The 22,925-nt window shown below is 41.1% G+C and overlaps 1 protein-coding gene across 1 annotated transcript in view; it reads right to left on the minus strand.

Moving 5' to 3' along the window:
* arvcfb (ARVCF delta catenin family member b) overlaps positions 1-22,925 on the minus strand; it is a 242,226-nt gene that overhangs the window by 149,384 nt on the left and 69,917 nt on the right. The window contains exon 3 of the mRNA XM_080766507.1: positions 7,409-7,513. The gene's annotated coding sequence lies outside the window, so the exon portion shown is untranslated. The remainder of the gene's footprint in view (positions 1-7,408; positions 7,514-22,925) is intronic.

A 22,925-nucleotide genomic window follows, 5' to 3' on the forward strand; every position in this document is an offset into this window, starting at 1 on the left:
TTTGGCAGTTAGTTATGAGGGAGAGCAGGGTGATGGCATGTTATTTTTTTTACCTGCATCACCACTTGCTGCCACGCCAGGGGCTGACTGGTGGCATTAGTGGTGGTGGCAGAGGGGGGCACGGCCCCAATGAGCCTGTCGGGAGGCAAGTTGGCACGCTCCAGCTGCAGAGAGACGTTGCGTCGCTCCTCCTCCAGGGCGCGGGTCAGACGCTCAAAGCGTGCCTCCTGCTCCTTCACCGAAGCCAGGATGCTGGCTGCCGAGTGAATGTCGTAGTCCTCCATACCAGTGGTGGGGGTGGTGGTGGTGGTGGCAGAAGTCTGGGGTCGCGCAGACGATCTTCCAGGGTTGGAAGGAGGAGAGGAGGGGAGGAGAGAAAGGGGAGTAGGGCACCAGGTCATCATTATAGATTTCCACCCAGCTGGCTTGCTGAGATCAAGTGGCTACTATATCCTGCCTGAGAAGAGCAGGGAAGAGATTGATAGGGAGGTAAAGTGGAAGGCTAACTTGTTAGCCACTTCCATGTATAACAATGACAGGCAGGGATGCAGTGTACAATACAAGTTGGAATGAAATCGGACTGTCAATCTCAGGAAGTTTACAAAGATTATACCGGACATGCTGTGATCTTCAGCTCCCTACAATATATGCACACGTTTTAACACCAGTGCAGGGAAAAATACAAGTAACTGAAACAAGATGCAAACGACACACACTTCAAAAGATGGAAAGGGTTGATTTACTCCCTTAAAACCACTTTTACCCTGGTGTCCTATATTTTGGGCATATCTTTTACAAAAGTTTCCACAAAGTCACAATTTTCCAAAATCTTTCAAAATTGTCAAAAGTATATAGAAAATAGCTGATGTCTGTTAGATTGGCTATTTTCTCAATTTGTTATACAACAGTATAACGGTAATTATTTGTTATTTTTATTCGAAAAAAATCGATAACAAAAAAGAAACGTATAAATATATTATACAGTAGGGCTTAAGTGGTTAAAAAAGAACGGACTATACCCAACATGGATGGACATCACTGGCATAATATAGTCATGCACATGATGTATTCTGACATACAAGCACTGCCACAGGCAGGCATACAGTACAACACATGCACCAGGTTCCATTTCTCTGAGCGATCCATACCAACAGATAGTCCGTGTGCACGGTTATTAATCCGTTATTATTTTCAGATAACACAGGGCCGGCACACACTGACCACACACATCACAGTCACATACAATCTGATAATATGCATTATTGATGGAAGAGCCAAGAGGTCTGAGAGCACAATAACAAATTAGTTTGAGGGGGAGGGAGTGAAAGGTACAGTATAGTACAGTACAGTATACACACCTAGTCGATAGGTCGACTGAGTTAGAAGATAGACATTCCTCAATAGAACGATAGAATAGAAGCAGAAGGAATGCAACGTAGAGGGCTGAAAAGGAGGGAGGAAAAAGACAAGGATGACAAAAATGGAGAAAAAGTACAGGCATTAATACATGTAATACAATTCCAGTTCTAATAAGTATTTACCCCCCCCCCCTAAAACTTCAAAAATATTTATTTTGTCTACTTTATTCATTTTAGGGATTGTATTAATCCATTGTTAATGAGTTTGATTTCTAGAAAATATTTAGTTGTTAATGTTTTTTTGTGTACACATACATCAAAATATAGATCTGTTTTACTCCAATGTTTCCAAACATTCCAGCACAAATGATTACAGCCACAAAATACAACAAATACAGTTTAAATGTAATTTATTGTCTGCCGTGTTAGTCGCATAATGATCTGAGTAAATCACCTAGACACTAAAAAACATGTCTCCCCTGCTATTGTGTTTTTATAGTGTTTTTATTGGTGGTTTGCTTTGTATCATTTGGAATTTTACTCCAGGGATCAATAAAGGTTTATCTTATCTCTTACTTATCTCTTGGGGGCATATGTAGATGTTTAATATATAATTATGAGAACACTCTTGCTATTTGTTCCATTATATCAGTGAATTGGATGCTCCTTGAGAGCATACAATATCATATCTGAAAACTCAACTGAAAAGATAGTTCAATCTTTGGATTTACAAAATGACAATGTAAAACTCACTTACTGATGGAAATACCCTGCAAAGGTACAATCGATAAAAAATAGATCTCAGATATTATATAAAATTAAAATTAAATCTTGTTTGTTTTTCATTGTTATTCACCAACATAATGTCCCTAATAGAATACAGTATTAAAGTCATCCTTAAACCTTGACACACAAAGCCATAAGTGGGGCCATAACATTTCAATAACGGTGTCATTTTGTGGTTAGAGATTAAAACAAAACAGACTTTCTCAGAGAAGTCATAAAGGAGAGAAATGGCATTGGGTCAGTAAGCACACTACATCAAAGCATTAGCTACAGTTGCAGTTGCTAAATGCCTACATTGTAAATTGTAAATTGCATTTGGGTTATATTCCAGTTGATCCTACCGATATAACAGATAGGAGAGGATGTCTAGCTCAGCGGGGGATGATCAAGACATACACCCTTTGAATGATAGACTGTGAGTGCAGGTGTGTATGTGTTTCCTTCTGTGCCTTGAGTAAGTTGATTGTGTGAGTGTGCGCACACGCATGCTCGCATGTGTGTATCGACGCATAATGCATGCAATTGTGAGCATAATGTGGTATACCGGTAGGTGTGTGCGGCCATACACTTAACGCATAAACATGTCTGACACAGTCTCTTCTATAGGACCTGGTGGGTATGCAAGGCTCCTATTTCCTTTGAAGCACACAATCCCTCTTTGATGTTTGTTTGGTGCTGATCATTTATTTATCTAGCAGGGAGTCTGGTCTGACGCGCTCTGACTCTCTACCAAAGCAATGCGTGCTGAGAAGCCCATGTTTTCAAAGCTGTACTGTGCTGACGGCAGTGATGGCATGTGTGGAATGGGAGAATGAGGTTTCTTGTATTTGTTTTTGTCTTCCAATGATAAATATGGGCAGGCCAATGAGTAAGGAAATGCTCCATAGTCACACAGAATTGTCAGAAGTGTGATCAAAAGCAGTGGGAATCACTCAATCATCGCCCGGGCAAGCTACCACAGTATCAAATGCCTGAACACCAGATTTCAGAGTTTCTACCCAGCTACCCTCAGACTGTTGAACAGAACAAGGCATAAACACCACCTGCCTTATCTTTTTAACCAGTTTTTCCATGCTGCAAAAACTGGTCTTTGAAACAGCACCTTAAGAAGTACCTGCTGTCTCACGCCGAAGGCATGGCAGAGAATATTTCTTCCGTCCGTCAGCCTATTATAACGCCAGGAGGCTGATTTTCTTAAAACACATTTTTAGATATAACTCCTACAGACAGGCACGGATTAACCAATGGGCTTTAGGTTCTGCAGCACATGTCACCAACATTAGAGGGGCACCAAACAGAGGGGAGAAAGTGAAAGAAGACTGAAGTGTATATAGCTATATATCTGCATTATCAACTGTTCTGCCCATAACTATTTTGAGATAGCCCTTGATGGAAATGGCTGAGAATGACATGCAGCGTACAACAGGCTGTGCTGATTGGTTGTACATGATGACAGCAGTGACTCCAGCGATTCCCACACCCCAGAGAGAAGGGAGATAGAGGGGGTGTGAATGGATGGGGCAGTGCAGTCATTACGTCCTGAGTCACAGAGAGAATAACATGGTATTCAGCTATAAGCCCTGTGGTACTTCTCATTAGCCACCAAACTTCTGGGCCTACTTAAAATAACCCATGGAATCCACAGAATTCCCCCTCCCTACCACGACCCCTCCCTGACATTGCTCCTACCACCGCCGCCGCCACAAAAACGATCGTGTTTTTCTTTTCTGACCCAGCAGATGTTTGCAGTCTGCTGGGGCATGAGGGGAGAGTGAGAAATGCAGCCAAGGTCTCTTAACCTCCATCGTCAATTACCCACACTCCAGTTCTCCACCCAACTTCATCCTCCAGAAAGCCCTCAGAGCTCCAACTCATGGCTAACTATGTCATTTGTGGTTGGCACTAGCACAAACAGTGTGTGTATGTGTGTGTGTGTGTGTGTGTGTGTGTGTGTGTGTGTGTGTGTGTGTGTGTGTGTGTGTGTGTGTGTGTGTGTGTGTGTGCGTGCGTGCGTGCGTGCGCGTGCGTGCGTGCATGAGTGCGTGCGTGCGTGGGTATTTCTATGTGTGTGTAAGGGGACATGGGTTGCAGGAGCTGGGAGGGAGGCATGGGAGGGAGGGTGATATAAAACCATTATTCAAAGATTCTCTGTAATTAAAAACATGCACATCTCACATTCCATGCAGCATGGAAGGTCAGACTGTAGATGCAGCACTTTGTTGCTACATGAGCCTAAACCCTACTGGTGCAACGCTGCTTTCTTCCCCTGAAGAATATACTTGTTTCAGCTCTAAAAATAGACTGGTAGTACTGTAAATAGATGAGCATGCGCAGGGCCTTGAGTTGCAGTGTGGTTGTTCACGTGATGAGACGCAGTGGTCGCTCGCATTAACGAGATGAACCCTTTTCTGCATGGGCATGTCATAATAGGTGAACATTCTGCAAAAATAGCTGATCTGCAAGCTATTTTCAGCAAAGCATTTGGTATAGAGGGGGAAAGGATGGGCCCAATTACAGAGTACAGACCCCAGCAGGGGGACCCCATTCAACTACTCTAAGTATAGAGTTGGTGGTTATAAGGCTGAGTGGTGACCATCAGTATTTAAAAGACCTTCCACTCATGGCCCCTCACTGCCAATTTCCCCCCACATATTCAATTAAGTCAAAGTGTAATGAGATGCACTTGAGAACACCTGCTGCCTTGCCCAGCAAGCAATGCATGCCAGCGCGCGCATGTGTGTGTGTGTGTGTGTGTGTGTGTGTGTGTGTGTGTGCGTGCGTGCGTGCGTGCGTGCGTGCGTGCGTGCGTGCGTGCGTGCGTGCGTGCGTGCGTGCGTGCGTGCATGCATGCATGCGTGCGTGCATGCATGTGTGTGTCCAGGCTTCCATCCTTTCTGTTCAAATCAGCGGTTTGGATGTGATAATTATATTCATCACCAAATAAGATGTCAAACTGGGGCCATGGTGCTCTCAGAGTGAGTAACTTTAAGCTCTTAGATGGGCAATTCATTATAATGGGTCATCCATTATGCCAAAACCTCTGTTGATGCCATGCACATATACTGTAGGTGATTAATCTGAAAGTCCAAGTTGATAAAATTGCTTCCAGTCTCCCACTCACAAAACTACACACACAGTCACACTTGGCTGAGGATGAACTATTTACTATGCATGTTTTTCACAGTTCTTAACTAAATGACTGAATTCTTAAATTCAATTTCAGTACTTTAATCACCTTGCGACAATCTGGTAATTCACTATGGTTGTGTGTGTCACGAAATGTACTTTTACTTGATGGTAAAATATCCAGAAGTTAAAGAACAAACATTATTAAGTCTGATAGGTGGGAGTGCCTCTAAACAAATAGAGTCATTGCATCTTGTCCTGTGCTTTAGAAATCACAGTCTGTTTAAAACACATACAACGTAGTGTGCCACACAGCTTTGAATATTCCTTCATAAAGCCAGATAAAGATGCAGCAACCTAGCAAAATATTGGCCTCTAATTTCATATTCTGGGAGTGATTGCCTGTGGAACATTAAAGTGGTGTTTATCCAGGAGTATTGCTGAATGATGCCAGGATAAATACAGCTTAGTGAGGTGCATGAAGTCCATGACTGAGAAGTTGCACAACTCGTGTGTGACGTGTGTGTGTGTGTGTGTGTGTGTGTGTGTGTGTGTGTGTGTGTGTGTGTGTGTGTGTGTGTGTGTGTGTGTAGGTACTAAGGCTTGGCTTGATCACACACACATATGCTCAAATGCACTTACACGTGTCGATACCAATGTCGATATGATCTCATTCTGTATTAAAGAATTATACAAATTTTGTCCATTCTGAGAAGTACTTGTAACAGGGTATTTTAGGCTTAGGCAAGTCAGATTTAACTTTAATACCTTATATTTAATATTGTGAGCTTGTAGATCTGTACAAGCTGTTACTGTAAAGCTTGTTAACTGTAAAGACAATCGGACACTACAGGGAATTTCTTGTCTTTTGGATTAAGCAGCAGAAAACACATTGAAGATAGCTCTTTCTTTGTATAAGTACATAATATTGGGCTGTATTTTGCGTGTCTTAAGTACCAGGTCTTATTCCCTAACTTGAGTAAACTAAAGACACGCAAAATACAGCCCATTTGCCTCTTCACCTAAACCTTGAAAAAGAATAACAAAGCACGGTTGTTTTAGAACGCGATCATTACAGTTTACATTTTAGTTAATTAGCCGATATACAGACCGACATACATAGTAATAGGCATTCGTTTCAGTGACTACAATTCCCTGCAGCAGGGCAAGCTTGAATTCATCACAATTACAAGGAACACCGCTGCAGCAGCAACGTAATGGATCTCTAGAATGAGCACATAATAATACAAGAAATAATGCAAGAAAATGCAAGAAATAACACCCAACAATTCAAGATAGAAAACAGGATCTTGAATAAGCCATGATGTTGAATAAGAAAGGATTTGAGAACCTATTGGCTTTGATGTTCATTCATCCAGATACCTTGGGTTGAATCAATAAATGAAAAGATGTTTTGCCCACTTCTCAAAACAAAACAATAACATCTATTCCTATGCAAGCGGAAGTGAACTAAAAATACAATTAAACTGCGACATGGCACAGCAACAGATTTCTAATTCAAAGTTATGCAGTCTATCATTATTTGTAGAAACTGGACAGGAGCAATGAGCCTCCTCCGTTTCAAACAGGAGGAGATGTAGCAGGAGGACACCAAGACCCCCATCTCGACCTTCTTATGCTTTAGAGTCTTTATACCTAAATTGGTGTGACTGTGTGAATTATTCAAACGGCAGCACACATTTCCTCAAGGCAAAGACTTTCAAAGTATTTTTCAAAGATGAAAAACAGGGTGGGGAAAGGTTACAAAAAAGACACACACACACACACACACACACACACACACACACACACACACACACACACACACACACACACACACACACACACACACACACACACACACACACACACACACACACACACACACACACACACACACACACACACACACACACACACACACACACACACACACACACACACACACACACACACACACACACACACACACACACACACGCAGATCTCCCACACAGAGAGATAACAGAGAATGAGAAATTGTGGATTGAGGGGGAAAATATAGAAGGGGGAGCGTAATTGCTGCAATGATGTGCTGAACGGAGTGATTAGGGGGAGGAGACAGATTGGGAAAGCGGCAGAGGAGAGGGCGGTTGTACCTGTCTTTGATGTTCCGTGTGCACCGTCAGACTGAGGTGAATCGGCCTCCGTTATAACTGTCTCGTTTGTTTGAGCCGCCCAGCGAGTTCCACCCGACACAGCAGCTGCAGTGAAGGAAATAAAAACGGTAAGAATCCTGAACATTGATAATCTCCACCCCCCCCCCCCCACACACACACACACACATACACACACACACACACACACACACACACACACACACACACAACACACAGGGTGAGGAACAGGGTGTATAGACCGATCAACAGCATCATTGGGATCACAAGCGACTCGATATGTGAAAAGCAAAATTGGAAAAGAAAGGAAAAATCAATTGAAAGTTGACTTTGGTGTCCAACTTCTACTGTGGGATTAGAATATCTCCCCCACCTCAGGGATAACTGGGTGCATTTGCTTCAAGGACATATAGGCTTTGAGCACCTTGGATTTCGGCACCGAACATCAAAGGTTAAGGTAATCCTCACTGCATTAGTTAATACATCTTCTCTCGCTTCCTGCCCCTTTCACAACCTCCCCTGTCCCTGTCCCCCCCCCCCCCATCATTATCCATCTCCACAATTGAAGAGTTACAGACTAGCCTAGGCCCTAGATGCATGTAAAACAAAATGATGTGTCAATTCAATTTTAAATGAAGCTAATTTAGAGGCTGTTTTGCATTTATATAGTTTTTTGTTTTCATTTTTGACAGATAACCGCGAAACTGAGTGGCAGACAAACCTGGCAAGACAGAGGATTTAGTGTCAGCCAAAACCAACAGATATCCAGTCCAACATAGTTCTTGCACTACATGATCACATTTGACCCTTTTAACAAGTATTCAGTTCATTCCCTGGTTTTCCATGCAGTCTAAAAGCATACTGTTTTATGGGAGGTCGCAAATTTGCAAATCATCTGGAAAAATCTGGGTGGTGAAAGTGAACGTGTTACCCGTTTCTTAACAAAAAAAACTATGCCCTCGAGCAAGGCACTTGACCCCCAGTCACTCCAGGGGAGTTTTCTTCATGAGTAGTAGGTTGTGACTGTACTGTGGGCAGCTCCCAGATGGACACATCTGTAACTGTGTGAATGTCAAGCAGGTATTCTCAGCAAAAGCACTTCCCCAGATAGAAAAGGTTAGGGGGAATTTATAGTAGCCATTATTTAACTCAGTAGAAAACGATACCTCCAACAGCGTGCTCTATGCACAATTCCCACCCTGATGAACTTCACCACCATCTCAGAAAGACATCGCCGTTTGACAATAATCTCTGCAGGAACGTAATAATAATATTTGTGCCTCAGCTCTCTGCACCTACCACTTTGCCCATCCTGCATTATGCAGACACGCTTGCATATTCCACATAACTAATCCCCTTCCCATCAGCTCCATATCACTTGGAGAGCGATGCAGCGTAATTGTGTTATTAATAATGAATGCGGAACGGCTTCTCGACTGACTGACTGGCTGGCTGGCTGACTTAAGGTCCTGGCTGTCTGGATAATATTTGATTGATCAATGCATGTTCCGTGCCTTTGCTGTGTGTTGACAACTTGGGAGGATTTTTTGGCAGCTGCGAGTGACAAGGGTGATCTTTCACGGCTGCCTCTTACCAATGGTAATGATGAATAAGTAGGTACTACAATACAGATTGGAGATGCATCTGGCCTAGGATAATGCCTGCATATGCCTGTTAGTGTTTCAGCATACAACTGTTGGTAAGGCATAATAGTAAAGCACATTAATTACATTGTATTAAATTGTAAAATACTTCATAAAATACTTTATATTTAAAGGTATAGGGTAAGTGATATTTTTTGATGAAAACAAAAGCACTATATTCTGATGACATCAATGTATCGGCCACATATCGGTATCGGCCGATATTTGTCGTTACCGGTCAATATCGCTATCGGTAAATAAAACATTAACCGATATTTATCTGTTGTTGATAAGCATACATTTTGCGTTGGCTATGTTGGTGTGTTGGTTACGGTATCTGCAGCCTACCAAGCTGTAGATTCTGAACATGTATTTCTTGTATTGAATATATTTGCTTCCCTGGCACAAAGGGGGGAAATAACTAAATAAACATATATCTGTATCAGTATCAGCTATCGGCTGAATTGTTATTTTAAAAGAGAGTACCCATTCATCAGCTTCAATTTTATATTGTTCCAGTTACAATTGTGTCTGCTCATTTAAATTTCACGTGTTTATGCTGTATCCGGTATGAGTTATCTTTCCTGAATGGATACAATTGGTATCCCAACCTGAACATTTATTTTGCTACTGAACAAACTAGCAATATCAGAATATATAGTTATGTAACACTTAGTTTTGGATTACCAATGATTTATGCCCACTTAATTACATTTGAGAAATATAGGCATATTTTGTTTTGCAAAATAGTTGCCTATACTAGTATCAGTAGCCACCCCTCCTCCCTGTTTATCCTTTTGTCTTGTCGTGGCTTGTATGATCTATCAATACCATTATATTAAATATTGACAAAGGAGAGCTGTGTGAGTCTTATGATAGTAAGCTACCACCACTATCACAGGTTATATTTAATAAAACACTACATTTCATTTGATATCTCCAGGTCAATGTGCAGAGTAAAATCTCATCATTCTTCCCAAAAAGAATGTCAGAAAGCCCCAGGCCTGGGGCAGGTTGATAGTGCAAGAAGTAGGTAGTCTTAGGTGAGATTTATAGTGATTTACCGGAGGCTGAGAAGTTTGGAAAATACGTTACTACTGCTCAGTCTGAGTTTTATTGGCAATGGAGCAGATACTGTGATGTTAGCACAGTCTAATCTGTACTCATGCTACTTCCTATGCATTGTGTTTAAGGTAAGGTAAGGTCATTTTATTTATAAAGCGCCTTTCAAAACAGTTGTTACAAGGTGCTGTACAATAAAATAATAATAAAGAACATCTCAATAAAAAAATAAAAAATGTTATACAGCTATTACCATGTTGGTAGGTTCTTTAAATCTGTTGTTTTATGTTCTCTACATTAATTGAATTTACATTGTGGAAATATAATCTTTTTACGTGAATTTACATTTTGAGTGAAGCAGACAAGAATTAGCTCTTTTCCAAGAAAGGTGTCAGCCGTGTAGAAGGTAGCGTAGAAGTGAATAAATAAGTGAGTATAATTTCAAATAACACAAATAACTGACACGAAAAACCTCTAAATAAATAAATACAGTATTCAACCAAATATAAAGTGGGAGACTTCATTTCTTCGTGTCGGGGTCACGAGACACAACACGAGTCCTCTTCCTCCAACTGTCCCTATTGACCATGCAGTGACATGGAGTTCCTCTGCGTTTGTGAGGCCAGTGTCCCTCTTGAGCTGGTCTACGAAGGGAAGCCTTGTACGCCTTGTTTCTACTGAACTGTGTGTGATTTGCAATATCCCCTCATACTGTTCAATGCAAGGAAATGCATTAATTGAATCAAAACAACACTACATAAACCTATAACATACTTTGTGTTTTTGGGGCTCCCATATGTGTTTTCCATCCCCACAAATAACCAATTTTGAACAATCAGGCTTTCATATCATAATGAGTGCTTTAATGGAAATTGCTCTCAGGAACAGCTCAACTGATTTTGTCCTCATCGTGATGTCATCAATGTCACCCTATACTTTGTATAATTCCTCCTCTTCTTCAGTCTTCAGTTCCAAATTTGCATTTCTACTTTGTTTACAATGTCCACCATTGTTGATTTTCCAAGCTGGCATGGAATGGAAACAAGCCTGGTTTTATCTAGCATCAGTATTATAATGACTCAAATATTAAATAATCTGCATATCAGCACCCCCACCACTTCAGGACATTGTGGTACTGCAGCTAAAACTGCTTTCAAAGTCAAATGACAAGGACTGGTTATATCAGAATGGTGATTGAGGCTCAAACCATTAGAAATAACTTTGAGGGACATAGACAATATGATATTAAATATTAAAAGCAGTTTTAAAATGCATGTTATTTGTGCTTTAAATCTCAGACGACGCAAGATTTCTGAGCTAGGTTTGACTAGGCATCCCTGTTTTCAGCATGTCATATAGTTGAAAATATATTAGAAAAAACTCTTCCGCAAATAGCTGATCTAAGCTCACATGTCACAGGATGTACCGGTACAAAGCGTTGTGAGCTTGTATATTGGCTATTATATTTCAGTGGTTAAAATAATCCCCCAAAGTATAAATCAAGACTATACTGTATACTGTATGCCACATTGCAGTATTACTAATATTTGTGTCACTATTCCCATTTTCTTTCTTTTTTTGAGGAAGGATGACTTTCTGATCAATAATATCCCTGCTGCATCCTCTAAACTACAACTAACTCTTGTGCATAGGGTTGGCGGTGACAGGTTCTATTGCAGCGATGGTTAGGTTACTATATGCACTGTACAGTACGTACTTTATGTGGAGTGTGAAGCGAAGTTACAGAGTTCAACAGAGGTTCATCAAGAATTGCAGTAAACTGATAGCTATAAAGCCTGAGACTGTACATCATTTGGGTTGAAAAACACGCTGAGGCTGACACACGAGAACTTCTCACAGTTGAAACAGTTCACGCCTGCTGAGAAAAACCATTCAGCCATCTCAGCCCCATAATGAGAGGTCTTGTCAAAACATCTGCTTGCTGTGCAGAATGGTTTCACCATCTTTTTGTACCACCATTGCAACTAGTCTGAACTTTTGACATCATGTTTACCCCCCATAAGTCACAGTACACAGTACCAATGTGTGGTGGAACTACAGCTGATTGGCGTGCATTCAGTCAGTGTCTGACCTTGTCTTGGGGCTAAATCTATAAAGCAGAGAGAGGAAAGGGAGATGATATTGCAACTTGTTCAATCACCATAATAACTGGGCTAAATATTGGTTTGATATACAATACAGCATTGTTCGTGATGAAACTGCTATGGGTTTAATGATAAAAACAAGAAAAAAAAGTGCCATATAAATAAAACGTATGTTATTATTAACACAGTCAAGAAACAGAATTTAATGAAAAATGGTCTTCTTGCTTCCTAGTGCACAACAGTGCATACAGTCTCTCAGAAACAATTTATTCTTCTCCCTGCTCCTTTTCGCCCCTGGGTGTATCAGACAACTTAATTATGAATGAATTATTATCCTTTGATATAAATTGTATTGTATTGTGATACTCATGTGCTAAAATAAAATGAAATGAATAAATGAAATGAAATTGGTTAAAAAATAATAACGGTATTCATTTATTTTTACCTACTGGAGGCAAATTACATACAGGAAGAAAACGGAAGGTTTGTGAACTACAACTAGGCTTAATTCCAAACCTACAATTTAAATACTTTTTTCCATGCAGCAGTCATGCTGTTCAGCGTTAGACTATTGCTTCGGGTATCAGTAAGGGCATAAGCCTTTGATTAGACCACATATACACAGGAATGGAATTTGGGGGAAAAACTGTTATTGTTCAGTTATTATTGTTCTTCTCATAACGCATTAAAATGTATTGTTATATCGTAATATACAAAATCTTCTTGGGGTAGTTGCTGCTGAGACACATGATTTTAGTATTTCTAAAAGCCTGGCTATGGGCATGATATCACAAAATAGAGACATGCAACATGATTCTGACATATACATTGGCAAAGCTATGAAAATGAGTAGTTAAGTCTGATCTCTTACCATTAGGCAGGAGACGTACAGGTAGAGTGCCATTAGCAGAAAAGAAGGGTTACAAGACTTCGTTCGTGCCAACTGCAGTGGACATTTTAAATAATACTTTAAATAGTTCTACCATCTAATCCCTTCAGCCCATGATCACTGTTGCTGTGTTATGGGAATGCAATTTCTATTTTAATGCAGTTGTGTATTCTATGCAATGATGTTTTTATTGTTGTATACTGATTGCCAGTGTATGTACGTGCCAAAGGCAAATTCCCATTTTATGTTAAGTTTAATGTGCAATAAAGTTTTCTTTATCTTTGTATTATCTCCTGTTTCTGTAGCATGAGGTGGCTTCATGTAGGGTACAAGTACATTCCTCAGCCATGATGTCGAAGTAGGCTACACGCCCTGGACATGACGCTAGTATTTCACGGAGACTAAAGCTGTGAGGAGTGCTAATACGCCCGGATGGAATGTGTGTGTGTGTGTGTGTGTGTGTGTGTGTGTGTGTGTGTGTGTGTGTGTGTGTGTGTGTGTGTGTGTGTGTGTGTGTAGGATCTTCCAATGCCCACTGCCAGCGACTCTACACAGGTGAAAAACAGAGGAAATGATAGAAACGGACAGCAACAAGAAGAACGATTTTCTGCCAAAGCTTAGTACCTAGCATTGAAGTGTAAGTGCAAAGGAGAAATTGATAGTTTATTGTTTTGGTTTTTTTCTCCAGCCTGGAAGAGAGAGAGAGAGAGAGAGAGCGAGAGTGTGTGTGTGTGTGTGTGTGTGTGTGTGTGTGTGTGTGTGTGTGTGTGTGTGTGTGTGTGTGTGTGTGTGTGTGTGTGTGGACTGTCCAATCATCCTGGAGCAGCCATGAGCACAGCACTGAGGCATTTTCTTTCAGGCTTGGGTGGTTGACTTCCAAAATGTAATCTCTAACATTACTGACCTCACCTCATCTAAAACTGTAACCAGTTATCCACTAGACCAGAGGTTCCCAAACCCTATTGTGAAATTACTTTAAAAAAAAACTCACAATGTGTGAGGTATTTGTAGTTATTTTTGACAATAATGACATGCTCATATATTCTTTCCATCCCCCCCAGCCCCAACTTTGAAAACCACTGCACTAGTACGTTTCCATTCCGAACTGTACATTTTTCATAGTTATGTATTCATTCCAGAGGTAAGAAAAAGTAAAAATCCTACACACTGTCTTCATTTACAGCAAAATGATGGAAGAAAACATCAGGTATCACCTAACCTTCATCAGGGTGATACCTGTTCAAGAGCAAAATTATATATTCTCTTCAATACGTTTTCCTGTAAGTGAAGACAGTGTGCAGGATTCTTTCCCTCTTCTATATTGGCTGTTCACTCCTATGCACCTGTCCCTAAGAAGGTGTGGAAAAGGACTTCTCAATTTACCCATTCTAGAGTTAACTTTTCCACCTATAGCCAAATCTACATTCATATACAGTATTTGCCTCAGACCTGCAGATACATAATTCAGATATTTTGACTTGAAAAGCTGCACAGAATTGGAAATATACCTAACCAGAGAGTGATTTCGTGCCAATGCAAAGACTCCAACAGTGAGCCAGACAAAGAATGAATGTGAAGAAATTGTTATCCGAGGACTCTAAAGCAGTCAGTATGGCCATTGGCCAGTCAACTTCTTTGAAATGTTACGTTTCAAAATGTATCTTCTGTGGTCTTTGTTGTCTATAGTTAAGCATGCTTTATTTTATTATGACCCTAAAATGAGTTTGCCCGTTTTACAGATTGGTTGGACCATGTGAAGAATGACCTTTCCATTTGATTCCAAATGAATGCAAAAATTTACTCGAGGGGCCATTAGTTGACTGTAGCAACATGAAAACAGAAATATATTTCCATGCGCGTGTGCACGCACACACACACACACACACACACACACACACACACACACACACACACACACACACACACACACACACACACACACACACACACACACACACACACACACACACACACACACACACACACACACACACACACACACACACACACACACACACACACACACACACACACCTTTAATAACTATAGGAAAATATCAATTGCATACATTGGCTCTCCAATGCATTAGCAAAAGGATAAACCACAATAAAGCACTACATTGAAATCAGATGCAGTGTTTGGTAATGCTTTATAATATTTACAGTACAAAGAGGAATCTCCTCCAACTGCGCCCCAAACTGGTGAACAGTGGTCAGTGGTCTGACTCATAGAATACAGACTGAAGTGTTCCACTTTATGAAATTGGATGAGAGATACTGAAATTCACTACAGCTCTGAAAAACTGATCAAAGCAGTTCATTAATTCATGCCTATATGCATATTTCACAATTATTTTTCACATCTGTGCCTCCTGCACACTCAAACCAGGCGCCACCCCTTGACTAAACCAAACATATTTCCTGTAGGTATGAACTGAGAACATGTATAGCACAAACAAGATCCAGTTTATTTTGCTAAATGTTAAGGGCAACTCCGGACAACGTCCAAACCTGATTCTCGGGACATTGTTCCGAGTTCTTATGTGAAAACAGCTAGCTCAAGATGCAGTCATGCATGTCAGACATGACTTTGACACAGAATATAGGCAGCTTTTGTTGAGCTAAGCTAGCAATCCTTTGAAACAACAGTTCAACCTCCACTTTCTTCTACTTTAGACACATATGGATGGAAGCTGTCTACGCAGCACACCATCACCACTGCTGAAATATGTGAATACTCAAATCAGTGAGCTTGAGTTGGAGTTCACAAGATTCAAGGACTTTCTGACTTGTGGATCCTTATTCTTTCTTGATCAAGCCAGACAGCTTTGATGAGCACAAATTTGATTAATGTCTCGTCTGAGGATGACCTAGAATAGATGATGGTCATCTGATAAACTGGCTGAATACACAAGAGTTGGACATGCAGCTAATTGTGCCACAGTATAGATGTGTGTCTGTGGTGTTGCAATAGACTGGTGTCCGATTCTTTTATATTTTTCCTATGAAAATAAATCTGAGTGGAATATGTTGATATATAATAGCACACTGGTTAACAAGGAAAAAAAAACACACTTTGTGTAAGAAAAGTTTATCCTGATCTAATAGAGCAACTACATGATTTCACTAAAATCTTTCATTCCAAAAACTGTGAGACAAAGAAGAATGGAGTTATGAATTTAATTGAGGTTGCAGATTGTTGGACTCATTTAAATACCTTGGTACAGTGGTCATACCATAAGAAAACATACGGTATTTTGTGCTCACTATACCTTCGATCATTTGAAGTGAGAAAAATAATAATTACTACTTCCCATTGTAGATTACGCTGATAGTCTCAGAACACCACAGACACTATTCTCAAACCTCTCAATGTACTACATAACTCCCTATGCAGATTTGTACTGAGGTGTCCAAACTGTCCATACAGAACACAACACACCACTGTTCCCTACAGTATATAGTTCACTTGATTGGCTGCAGCCTAAGGCAAGAAGACAATTTCACTGGTACCTATTCCTCTTAAAACGCATTCACCATAACTGCCCTCCATACTTGAAACAGTCACTGAAACCATATACATCGCCATATCCACTCAGACACACACCACATCCCTATTTTACTGTTCTGAATTTGGCCGCAGGTCTTTCCACTACAAAGCTCCATTTGACTGGAACAATCTTCCTCTTTCTCTCAGATCTGTTCCTTGTACTCACACCTTGAAACAACCTACTGCTTATTTCTGACCTTTACGCAAATTATTGTACTTCATTAATTTGTCTAAATCGAGTTGGGGGCTGGGGATGTTGGTGGGAGAGGATGAGCAAGCTATCTGTATCTGTACATGTGTGTATTGTGTACTGTGTATCGTGTATACTGTGTTCTGTGTAACTGTATTGTATGTAATGTTTTACCTGTCTATAGGACCCCCTCTAAAATGAGATGCTGCATCTCAAGGGGCTATCCTCTCATTAAATTCTGACGAAATTCTGTGTGTGTGTGTGTGTGTGTGTGTGTGTGTGTGTGTGCGCGCACACGCACGCACGCATACATGTGTGTGTGCGTGTGCACACGTGTCCTCCCCAGAGAGTGTGAATTGTGAATTCAGCTCATCTCTCTCTCTTGTAGCATCATCCTGGAGCATATGGATGATCCGTCAGTCTCCCTGATGGAAGCGACAGATATTTGTGGGGAGGAGTTTTCACGCACTGCCGCCTTGAATAAAAGAACCGTGCAGGGATTCGAGAGACACACACATGCCTAAAACCCTGTACACTTAAACTGTAGTGTGTGTGACACCGCATAGCCTGACATGGCTTTGTCTGAAAAATAAGGAGTGAGTAGGCAGAAATCGATTCCTATACTATTTATAAGAGAGAGAGACAGGCAGGCTCGTAGGTAGGTAGGTAGGTATAGGCAAGTAGGATAGACTTACAACAAGGGCAGAAAGATTGAAAGAGAAAGCTAGGAAGAGAGGGAGGTGAGACAGACAAACAGAAAGGGAGAAACAGACTGATTTAAGAAAAAATGGGGTGAAGACGAAGATCGTAAGAGGCAGGTAAAGAGAGAGTGAAGTTGAGATTGAAAGAGAAGGAAAAGGAGACTATACTGAAAAAATCTAAACTTAAAATTAAAATCTGTGTCAATTTAGATTTTATAAAATTTTCAGAAAACTCTTGGGTGGTTCACATAAATAGCAGAAAATCAATGACATTCTCACAGGTGAAACCTTTGCACACCAGAATATACGACGGGTACATAGCCTACTGAAGGAGAAAACCTATTTTGCTGCATTTCAGCACCATGGAGAGGTCTAGTTCTCGGATCAATGAACACTCACAAAAGAATTTGTTTCGAAAAAAAAAAAACGGGTCGTAGTAACGATGGACCGTTGGTCCAATAGGAATATTTTTGGACTATCAAAATTTCGGAATAATGGGCCTTCGGACCAAAGGTGCTTCGGAACAATGGGCAGACCCCCTATAGATTACAGCAATCGCTTGTGTTCTGGTCTGGATTAATTAAACTGAATGGTGTGGTTATAGCAAACACATGCCAAAAATACCCAATCTACAAGCTCGCATGCCGGCACACAAGAAAGTTTAAATCAAGCGCATGTGTGGAGGACGTAGTCCCAGGGCTGTATGGTGAAGGTCAAAATGAAGTATTGGGCTGTATGTGTTTGCCTCAAGTCCTCATTTGATCAGTCTGCCATGTTAATTAACTTCAGCCTATCAAAGGTAATCATATCTCAGAGTAGCGTAGTGTACACAAACACATACATGCACGCATGCACGCACGCACGCACGCACGCACGCACGCACGCACGCACACAAAGACAAAAAAACAGGCATTCATGTGATTAACTCTCCGATTTAGACTATGAAAATTTTGACGCTTTATCCGCTCCCTCTCTCATTCCCCTCCCAGGCTCCCACCTCCTCTAATTGTCTAAAGAGAACTCAGAAATGGCTTGCACTGACACTCAATAAAAGGACACGGGCAATTATACAACAAAGTAAAATCAGGGGTGAAAAGAGACTGCGTGACCTTGTAATAGGCTACAAATGATGGTTTTGGTCATTCAAACAATCAACTTCACAAGGGAGGGGCTGGGGTTGAAAAGATTGGGGTTGGACGGTGGAGGTTTGCGCAGGAAAAGAACTCAGCCCAAAGTAATTGCCTACTGCCGTCATATTTACTGTAGAAAAGAGCTATTTTTAGAAAGCCGTGTAAGGCCCCCCATTTCCTGAACAGGGCAGTGAGAAAGGCAGCTCAGCTCAACCGGAGTGGAACAAGTCACTAGAGACCACAAGAGCCAAACTGTGGTAATGGCTACAGCCTCTTAACAGGAGCTGTGTGTCTGTACTTTTCACTAGTGTGCACATGATTACATTGTGCCAGAGCCCAGCTTTCATTCCCTACATAAAAGAAGAATAATGGAATAAACTGTTCCTTGAGACTACCAGACTTTGAGTCCGCATAAAGTCTGAGATCCAATTATTTGACTTCCACGTATTTTCCATTCTGGACAAGTAATGCAGCACCCCATGCAGAGCAACAATGAAAATTCCTCTTTCAAAATTGGAGTTCAAAAGGAAATGGAAGCTCTAATAGACTCCATTTTACATTTATTTTGTAATACCCGGGATGCACAATCACATGTGTTATATATAGGCCATACGCATCTTATGCATTGGCCCAATGGATAAGAGCTCTAACATTGCTGTTACAATGGGCAGATGTACGCTACACCAATGGATTAATGTACTATAGCGTCCTTGGTGACAAATGTACTCCACTGGGTGCCCGACAGCAGGATGAGACATCCCTTTATAAAGCATCAACGCCTCCCACCCCAAACTACACTTTAGCCTCCCTCAGCCAGTACAGTGCATGTCTGCTTTGCTTCTCTGTTTCGGCATTCAGCTCCTTTACCGTGTAGCCTCAGTTACAACCCTTAATGTGTCAGACATGCTGGAAGAAGGGACTGAGAGGAGGGAGAGAGGGGGGGGGGGGGGGGGTATTAGAGAGCACAAGAAAGAAAGAAAAAAAGAAAGAAAGAAAGAGAGAGAAATATATTTCTTTATTAAAATAAATGTATAGAAGGGACAAACAGAGATAGGGAAAGAGTGTTAGAGAGATTAGAGAGAGGGAGGCAGATGAAGAGAGGGTGGGGGGGCGAACGGTGGAAGATGTTGAGAAAGTTGTTGAAGATTCCCCAAAAGATTCTCATTTATATTGCATCCACATCCTCTCAGGTTCTGCTGCCAATTTGATGGTGAGGGGCAAGGGTGGGTGAAGGGAGCATGAAACAAGGCTTGAGGGGGTGGGGGGTGGGGGCAGTCAATTTCTCTAACCCATCAGTGGGAGGAGTGGGTGTCATGCTCCTCGCTCTGCTCTCATCCATCCATCAGAACAGTGAGAAACAAAGTAAGCCAAAAACCAACCCAAACACGCAAACTGTTGATTTGTTGATTTGAGTAGAACTCATTCAACTCATTCAACACAACAGCAACTGTGCAACATTCCAGTTGCAGCAAAACACATTTAAAAAACACCAAAACGGCAGTTACAACCACTGTACACAACCAAGACATTTTCCTCTCTTGCAATAGTGCGGAACATTAAGCCATTCAGCCTTACCACAGTGATTTCCTGATCCTGCGTTTAATTGAACAGGTCCCACCGCCTTTGCCAGCTTAGCACTGCATTGCCAATGCAATTCAGAGCTGCCTGGAGTTTTATAGCCATAATTTAACACCAAATGTCACATTGGCCCTGACAGTGAGACAATCAAAACCTTGTTTACTCTGTGGTGTCATTTATCGTTCTGGCAAACAACCGTATTTTTCCATTAAAAGATCTACTGCAGGTTGTTTTTTTGCACAAAGGGGACTATTCTAGATAGTGTTATAATGGCAGAGTTGCAAGGATGCATCTAAAAACACCCTTTGTTCAGATCTGTGTCTCTCCTTTGTTGTGTCGTGTTCTGGTTACTGTATGGACCTCTATCTGGGGCTTGATGTGAAAAGCTGCCATTAAGCCATGTGCACAATGACATACAATGTGGGACACTTTATAAACCCAGTTTAAAAATAATAAGCAAGAGAAGAGAAGAGAAGAGAAGAGAAGAGAAGAGAAGAGAAGAGAAGAGAAGAGAAGAGAAGAGAAGAGAAGAGAAGAGAAGAGAAGAATCAGGGAGATGACAAGAGAAAGGAAGCCTACTGTATATGGATGGACAGGTCTGATTTTCTTTTGTTTCAACAGTGGCATAATATTACAAATGGAAGTAAGTATTGACCACAATGGAAACAAGTCCACAGGAAATGTTTTCGTCATCCTTTTAATGTCTGACTCACTGTACCACATGCTGTTCACATTTTGAACTAGTAAAGTATTAAATCAATCAAGATAAAAACACCACAAAAAAAAGTAAAGCAGGACATTCTGACAGCTTGTCGACACAAACAATCAAAACACGGTTGGTTGTGGGAGTGATATCACATCAAATCACACCTTGGACACCATGAGAGGACGTATAGGGCCTTAGTCCTACTCCTCCTACCAGCCCAAATGACACCTTGGAAAGCATGAGTGTCTATTTCAAACAAAGTGATGGGTCTGTGTCCGTGGTGATAGCTGATCATCACCGCAACTGACGTAATGGTGTAGTTTTCCAACCCTTTATAAACTACACCGCGGTGATCACCAAAAACTGGAGTATGTATGAGCCTTTAGTCCTACTCCTCCTCCCAGGCCACTCCCTCAACACCGACTACTGACATGTCCTTGAATAAGCTCCTGACTCTCTACTCCCGTGGAGTTGCCCAGTGGCTAACAGTAGGAGTTTGTGGTTGTATTAAGCGGCTCCAACAGGTGTGAAAATGAATGTGAAATAGGAAATTGGAGAAAAGGGTTTCAGCAACAAAACAAAAACAAACTTTGATAGACCAATAAATGTTTCTAAAGAAAACTTTGGGAAACAGCAAATTTTTTTTAAATAGAAATAACACAGAACAGAGTGCAACTATACATTTATGTTAATGCCCTTTGTTCATGTTTCATTTTCATTTTATGTGGAAGCCAGCTGATGGCGACCAGGAACATTTTACTGAAGTCAAAACATAACAGACAAAACAGTCTGTGACAGCACGGCTTTGCATCTAAAGAGGTAGAAAATGGCACCAAAGGTGTGGTGTCTTTCAATGACTGAAACTATAAATAGCTTTGAAAACTGGAGGCACGATTTTTTATACACAGACTTTGCTCCTTTTCTGGACGAGACAGAAGAAAAGTGGATTCCAGAATGATGGTGAGTCTGTACATGAAGCACAGCAGTATAAAGTAAGCTCACTGGAATCGTTCATATCGCAACCAGGGGTTGGCTACAGGTGGCCCGCAGGCCAAAAGTGTCCCCTCTGAAATAATTTCTGAGGTGAGAATGATGATTTATTTTTAATGAATACCACTGAACAGACAATCAGGCAGCAGCATTGTAGCCTATATTCAGTCACACGGACAGTTCTGCAGGCTGCTGCTGTGCATGGACCTGGTCAAAGTGCTGAATTCAGTGTCTAGCATTCGTGTCTGTCTTGGGTGGAAACTAAACATTTTGAAGGTGCTATTCCATTCTTCATAATATATTGTGGTGCAGTCTAAAATGATATTCCTTGAAAGAAAGCAGGCAAAACGTCACGGCAAGGCCTTTGTGTAAACGAACGGCTAGTTTGCTGTCCATATTCCTCTTTAAACGGCCTGTTTTCACTGTTTCCTCCTCTTTATACTTTTAATTGATTGATTGATTCAGTTATTCACATACTGTATACATACTGTACATGCAGATGTTTATATAATTCATGAATACATTTGTATGCACTGTACTGTACTCCACTGTACTGTACTGTACTGTACTACCCTGTATTGTACTGTACTCCACTGTACTGTACTGTACTGTACTGTACTCCTCTGTTCTGCTCTCTTCTGTACTGTACTCTACCTACCCCAAACCCTCACCCTAACCATAACCGCAAGCACGGGGCAGCACACCTAAACCTAACCCCAACCCTCTCCCGAGTCGGACCAATGCTCCTTCGAACCAATGATATGTCGGACCAAAGTATGTCATGTGCTTGTGTACCCCCTTTCTATTAGGGGAGAAGGATAAATAAGGCATAACAACACTGAGGAAAATAATGTTTTCTATTCCATTCTATAGTGAAATAATAACACATGACAAAAGTCATGTGTGTTCAACACAATTCCTGGAAAACTGGTGTATGTTTCACACTTTCTAGATAA

The sequence above is a fragment of the Protomyctophum bolini genome (genome assembly GCF_963924005.1).
Source record: "Protomyctophum bolini genome assembly, chromosome: 6".
NCBI lineage: Eukaryota > Metazoa > Chordata > Actinopteri > Myctophiformes > Myctophidae > Protomyctophum > Protomyctophum bolini.